General features: G+C 45.9%; 1 long non-coding RNA gene across 1 annotated transcript; it reads left to right on the forward strand.

Annotated features, from left to right (window-relative positions):
• Positions 1 to 2,973: 2,973 nt before the first annotated feature.
• Positions 2,974 to 4,204, forward strand: LOC118164925. Its single transcript, XR_004749748.1, has 2 exons — positions 2,974 to 3,189; positions 3,697 to 4,204. It is a non-coding gene; the product is annotated as an uncharacterized LOC118164925 (long non-coding RNA).
• The last annotated feature ends 2,214 nt before the right edge of the window (positions 4,205 to 6,418 follow it).

Here is a 6,418-nt window from a genome sequence, read left to right on the forward strand (position 1 = left end):
GGTAGGAAATGCTAGTGTTGAACTTCCAGTGCCTTGAAGTTTCAGCTTGTTCTTTCTGGGTAAGTACAATGGTATTATAGCTGGGCCAGGCCTCCACAGAGTGTGAATAAATTACATTAAATGGTTCCTCGTAGCACTCTTTTTCTTCCTGGTTTTGGAGATGAATATATAGCAGTGTTGTCTTAACACAGAGGCGGTATCTGGAAAATGCTTCAACCTCTACACGTGGGTCCAGGGTCTTGAGAAGCGGTCGTACGTGCATGTTTTTCCCTGCCACAGTGCAGGGAAAACTTCTGCACACGGTTCCCAGGGACTTCTGAGGGCGGAAACATGCCCTTAGAACTCATGGCACTTCTCATCTTCAAAGTGCATTATAATCATTAATACATTAATTAGGCATTCTCCCCTTCCTTCCTGCTAAGAAGGTTTATTAAGTGGAATGTATTTATTTTGGGCAGCTTCTACAAGCAATTGAATGAATAATTTTCCTAATAACGTTAATAGCCAAGACATGAAAGGGAACAGGGATGATGGGAAGAACAAGGGACAAAGGTAAATAAAGCTGCACTTCGAAAAGAGAGGAGCAATTTCATTCTAGGTGTAATTCACCTACCCCTGCAACTCCCACCTGGCATCTGTGCAGCCTTTGTTGCTTCTCTCTCCCCTAACCTCCATGTCATCGCACATCTATCCAACGTTTATGTCAGCACACACAACTTCAAAAAAGGAGGTCATGTACGTCGGGGACCTGCGGGAAAGGAGAATGTAGAAATAGCTTGCAGTTGCAAGGTGAGGAAGGCCTATTTGGATGTTTTAATTTACGTATGCTTACAATGCCTAAAGTGTTTTTATGAGAACTACTGTATAATCTAGCACATCATTTCACAGTGGGTGAGTTGCAGGACTCAGGGGGTGGAGGAAGGTCGTGACAGAAGACCATGGCAGGTCACCTTTCTTTTCAGGTTGAAAATTTTAATCTAAAACAAATGAAATCTTGCTTTCCTTCCTGATCTTTACCCCTCAAACATTATTATATCCTCAAAGCACATACAAATGCACAGTATATAGATGTTACCGTACGAATGCATGGTATATAGATGTTACCATACATATGTTGGTTTTGCTCCTACTATTATAGTAAATGTTGGGGGAAGGACATGAAATGTTTGTTCTGAATAAGCTCTTCAGGCCAGGAGGTGTGTTCTGAGTGGAGTGTCTCACCAGTGTTATTAAACCAACATCAACACCATGAAAAACAAGGGTGATATCAATAATTTTAATTAGAAAATCTATTACTATGTTATTGGTTAAGCTTGCAAAGACTTTAAAACTGTGAAGCCAGCTACTATGTATCATCTGTAGCCTTCAGAATTATAAACTGAATCGCTGCAGAAAGGAGACTGAGATGTTTTTTCAGTTCTAGTATGCAAATACTTCTGCAGGGCAACAGACCAGGTATTCGAGTGTTCTTTACAGTAGAGGAGGATGTATCAACAACTACAACAAAATCACAAAAAAAATAGCTAGGAGCTGTACTCCAGCAAATGTAAATTTGTGGTTAGGTGAAAATAGTTACTGAGCTCCATAAAGCAGTAAGGGAGTAAAAGGCTACAGCTGGTGGCATCCAGGATAAATGTTATGAGTCTGATTGTAAATCTTTATTAAACAACATAAACAATCAGCCCTATTCTTTTACATTTTAATTCCTAATTTAAAGTTCAAGTAGTATGCCTGTGCTGCTTTGATGGAGAGTGGCTTGCCAAATGGAGCAATTATTTTTTTGTAAGAGTTCTTCTGGCTAATGTGCATTTGACACTTTGACAGCTTCACTCAAACTCTGTCAGACCAAGAGGATGTTTGTCATCATCCACTTTTACTGAAAAAGCTAAACTTGTCTGAAATCTCAAGGGGAAAAAAATGCTGACTTAAAATTGTGTCAGGACAGGAATGGAAGGATCCTTTTTAACTGCCTGCCTCATTGTAACAGGAGCTCATCTCTTCCCTTTTGTACTTCTGGCTGTGTGGAGTTTGTCGCTGCCTTCCTGCCATCTGCAGAAGGAGTGGGGGAGACAAATATGCTGAGAAGAGACCTGAGTCACTTGGAGGCAGTCATAGCACCAGCAGGCAAATGAGATCTCACCTGATGTCCCACAGGTGCAAGAGCTGAAAAGCTGGGCTTCAGTCCTGGCTACCTGATTGCCTTGGCTGTGGGTGCAGCCTTCACTTCAGCCCTTACTGCCCTAGCACCACAGGTGCTGCCAACACAGCTACCTTGGTTAAAGCTGGCCAAAGCATAGCCAGAAGTGCTGCAGCCATATTTCTGATGGCAGAGCATACTTTGGCTTTAAAACCTGGCCATGGGCATGAGAACAAATTCTCTTTCTTGCAGTGGCATGGGAGTGTTCAGATTGTGCAGCAGAGTGAGGGGAAAAAAAAAGAGTGAAAAGGAAAAAAATGAGTGAAATGAAGGTTGTGGCTGTAGGGCTCGTTATGCAGTTTCTTCTCTGTAGCTAGGACCGAGCCTTCAACCTCTTCAGTGGATGAGAAGAAAATGAACCATTGGAGCTTCATCACTTAAAGGTGCAGTGATAACACTGTGTTGTTTGGGAACCAGATAGATTGGGAATCCATCCTTCTGAGTCAGTCTTAAAATGAAACTCGTAGAGATTTAAATGCAAGTATGTTTCTGGGTTTTGTTTCGAAGCCAGTAGGAAATGTTGAAGTCAAAAGCACACAAAGAGAGCAGAACTAGAAATTCCCAGTGCAGCCCGGTTCAAAGCAAGGTCTGCCCTGCTGTTCCTAGTCTTATTATTTCAAGAATGCTTTTATTTTATTGGTATGAGACAGCTGGGATGGGAATTGCAGCACAGAGTGGGACAGGTTAAAACAAAAAGGCAGTTCAGGGGTAGCCCCTTTTTCCGTTCCTTTAGAGCTGATGCAGAATGCAGGTGAGTAACAAAGAGACTAATTTCTTGCAGCTGACCGATGTTAGCTGGAGTTGTGGTTTCCAGAGCTTTGAAAAGCAGGTCTTGAAGGCTGCATGGCATGCGTTACAGTGTGGGTGGTTCCACTCCCCTTGCCCTGGATTCCCGCAGGACACGCTGCTCTTCCCTGTCAAGATGTTTAGCACTGGACACGAGCCCTACTCAGCTGTGGCCTGTTAGCAACTGCAGCGTGAGCTGGAATACAGTGAGTGTGGGCTCCTTGTGTTGTGGCCTTATACAAGGTGATGTCTTTTGTTGCTCTTTGATCAAAGCTTGAGATGGTTTTGTGCTCAGCTTTTGTGGACACCTTGACTTCCCTGCGAAGGGCTGTATCCCAGCATCTGCAGTATTTCACCCCTTCATGCACTTCCTCTGTTTGCATACCGATTACAGAAATAATTTTTGCCTGCTGTACAACATTCTTTGGGTTCCAGAAATGCAGGCTATTGTGTTTGTTAAAGAAAAAGAAAAGCTGTAGCTTGGTATTTCATGTGAAATACTCCTCAGTAAGATGTGGTAACTGTGTCAATAACTCTTAATTTCTCAGTTTAACGTCTCAGAAACCTAATGTGGTGCATCAGGGCACTTGAGGGGAAGGCGGGCTCTATAGCAGACCACTGAGCAGCTTAACCTGCTCTAAATGTCCCGCATCTTTTCAACTTGTGTTTTCAATGCACATCTTCTGAAATGCCCTCACCTTCTTTGATTCCAGTGACAACAGTTTCCGGGGGTCTCCTGCAGCAGCATGAAAAACATAAGCCCTGCTGCTTGTCAGTTTGGTGACTGCTTTTCTTGCACATGACAGCTGCATGAAGCCATGCTACTGTGCTGATCGTTTTGCTCCTCCTGTTGGGTTGGGTATTTCTGCATCTAAGTATTGAACAAATGGACTAATCCACATTTTGGAGGCCAAGAGATTTCAGCATCTGCAGGAACCCTGCCCTGTCCTAATAGAGGGAGGGTAATGGACCCCAACAGTTTGATGCCATATGGTTTTGGCTGATTTATGTCTTTAATCATTTCCTTTTGGCAAGGGAGTATCCAGCCCTGTGCTTTCCCTGCAGGAACTGACTCATGGAAATGGAGATTTTTCCCAGTGTGCTGGGAGAGTGAATCTCTGTGTGTGAGGAAGCCAATAAGCTAATGTGCAGATGAAGATTTCTAAATGTGGGGGAAAACCCATATTTGGCTATTTTAAATAAAGCTCATTTTACGCATCAGGCAATTGCAGGTTCATCTACTCTATATCAGATGTTACTCTGCCTCATTGCTCATAAATTACATAACTGGTGACCTGAATGTTGGTGCTGTGCAGAGGCACATGCTGGCTGGTAGTGGATAGAGCTGATCAGATACGTGATGATAATCCTGATGTAACCATACAAGCGGTGGCCTAGCTGACAGGTCTGTGCAGATCATGTGTCCTGAGTTGATAAAACATCGTGGCCTTCAGCATTATCATCATCTAGGCTTGAACCTGCAATTTGTGGATCTGAAAGCACAAACCACTGTGAGCTGCAGGCTCAGATGGGCAAGTACGTAGTGACCAAATACAAGGTACAGTGTATTTACTTAAGCCTCAATGAAAATGATTCAAGCAAATACATTTTATCTCACTTCTGTGATAGGCCAAGAGTGTACACGGCCTGCCAGTGCAGCTCAGCAGATAGGCAGTGTCTTTGCGAGCTATAGCAACTCACGTATCTGAACTGGGAGCTGAGAGGCCCATCCTTGTTATTGCAAGACTGAGCTGTCTGCATACTATCTGTGATCCAGCCACCAGAAGGAAAGGGTGCTGTGGTAGGGTGTGCTTCAGGTTGTGTTTGCAGATCTGGCTGATCACGGTGGAGCTCTCTGTGGGTCCTAGGATCTGTGTATTTGGGGTCCTCACAGGATGGGTGCCTCTGCTGTGTTAGAAGTGTCTTGGCAAACTAGGTAGTGTCTCACCTGTACCATCAGCAAGGTTTTTCTTTCTGTGTTGTTTTCCTCTGTCCTAGGATTAAGTGCTCCAAATGATGGAGCATTTTCAGTATCCTCGGGAAGTTGTTTCCCACCTTTGAAGGCTAATGTAATGGATTTTTTTCTTTGATCTCCAGCCTGACTTTCACTGGATCAATTCTATCTTCTTATTCCTGGATACAAGGGACAGTGGCAGGAGATGCAGGAGTTCTTGCTTCAAGATTTGGAGGCACAGCATCAGCATTGCCCAGCTGTGGAGCAGTTGTGGACGGTCAGGCTTTGAAGCAGTGATGCCTTTCCCTCATGAACAGGAAACCTCCTGCGTTTAACCGTGTTGCCTGCTGACCCCCTGGTTGAGATGTGATTTTTTTTATTATTATTATTTTGAAACATACCCGCTCTACACAATATATACGTAGCTATAGCCCTAAGAGATTATCTGTATGCTGTTATACACAACCAGGCTGTGCCCATGGCTAAATCCCACAGCCTAGCAGAGCATTAGCTGACAAGCAGGTGATACGCAGTGAACAAATGGGGAGCACAGAGGGTGTTTGTTAGGCTCCTGGGGCTGAAGAAGTGGAGATCTGTGCTTGGGAACAAAGACAATTTGCATTTAATTTCTCTGGGCTGCAGTACTAGCGACAATGGTAGATGTTCATCTGTAGCATAAAACCGCTGCGCAGCCTGGGCTGAATGGCTGCCTTTGTCTGGGGCCGGAGCAGCAGGAGCACTGCAAATCGGGACCAAAGCACTGTGTCACACAGCTTTGCCACAAGCACCGGAGGGGGGAGGGAGAGAAAATACACGCTGGTAAGGCCTACCCCGGCCTGCCCAGTGTCTCCTGTGTCCCAAGGGAGGTGCTCTGTGACTCCAGGAAGCCCTCCTCCCTCCAGAAGGCAAAGGGAAGCCAGTGCCATCCTCAAGCGACTCTCCTGTGAGGCTGTGGTCAGGGCCTGCCCATGCTGGGGTCGCCTCAGCTCTGCGCTGAGAAGGGAAGGAGAAACGGGCTGGTGCTTCTCCCAAGGGAATTTTGGAGGGAAGGTCAGGCACGGGTGAGCTGAGCCACGCGGGAGGTGCGTCCTGCTCCGGCAGCTAGCTGGGACGCCAGTGAGAGGTTGAGCAGCGCTAGGTGTTACATAGCTGGGGCAGGGTCTTCTCCCTGCGTGAGGCCTCCATTGGGCAGGGATGGAGGAGGAGTGTGAAGTGCTGATGCAGGGCCCTGTGCCTCCAGCAGACACCTGAGTTCAGCCAGGCATGGCTGGCGTTCCCCTCCTGACTTTGCTGAGGCGTGCCCAGCATTGGGCATGATGTTCACTTGAACACCTTTGCAGAGGGCCCAGCAAGTCCCTCTCCAGGCAACTCAAGGCTTACACTAGGCTGTGAAAAGCATGTCCCCTAAGGCTTTAGAGACCGGAGGCAACATCCACAGAACAAGTAACTGTAGACAGCAGCAACATAACCTTCCCCACAGT

This window comes from Oxyura jamaicensis, chromosome 3 (genome assembly GCF_011077185.1).
Source record: "Oxyura jamaicensis isolate SHBP4307 breed ruddy duck chromosome 3, BPBGC_Ojam_1.0, whole genome shotgun sequence".
In the NCBI taxonomy this organism is placed as follows: domain Eukaryota; kingdom Metazoa; phylum Chordata; class Aves; order Anseriformes; family Anatidae; genus Oxyura; species Oxyura jamaicensis.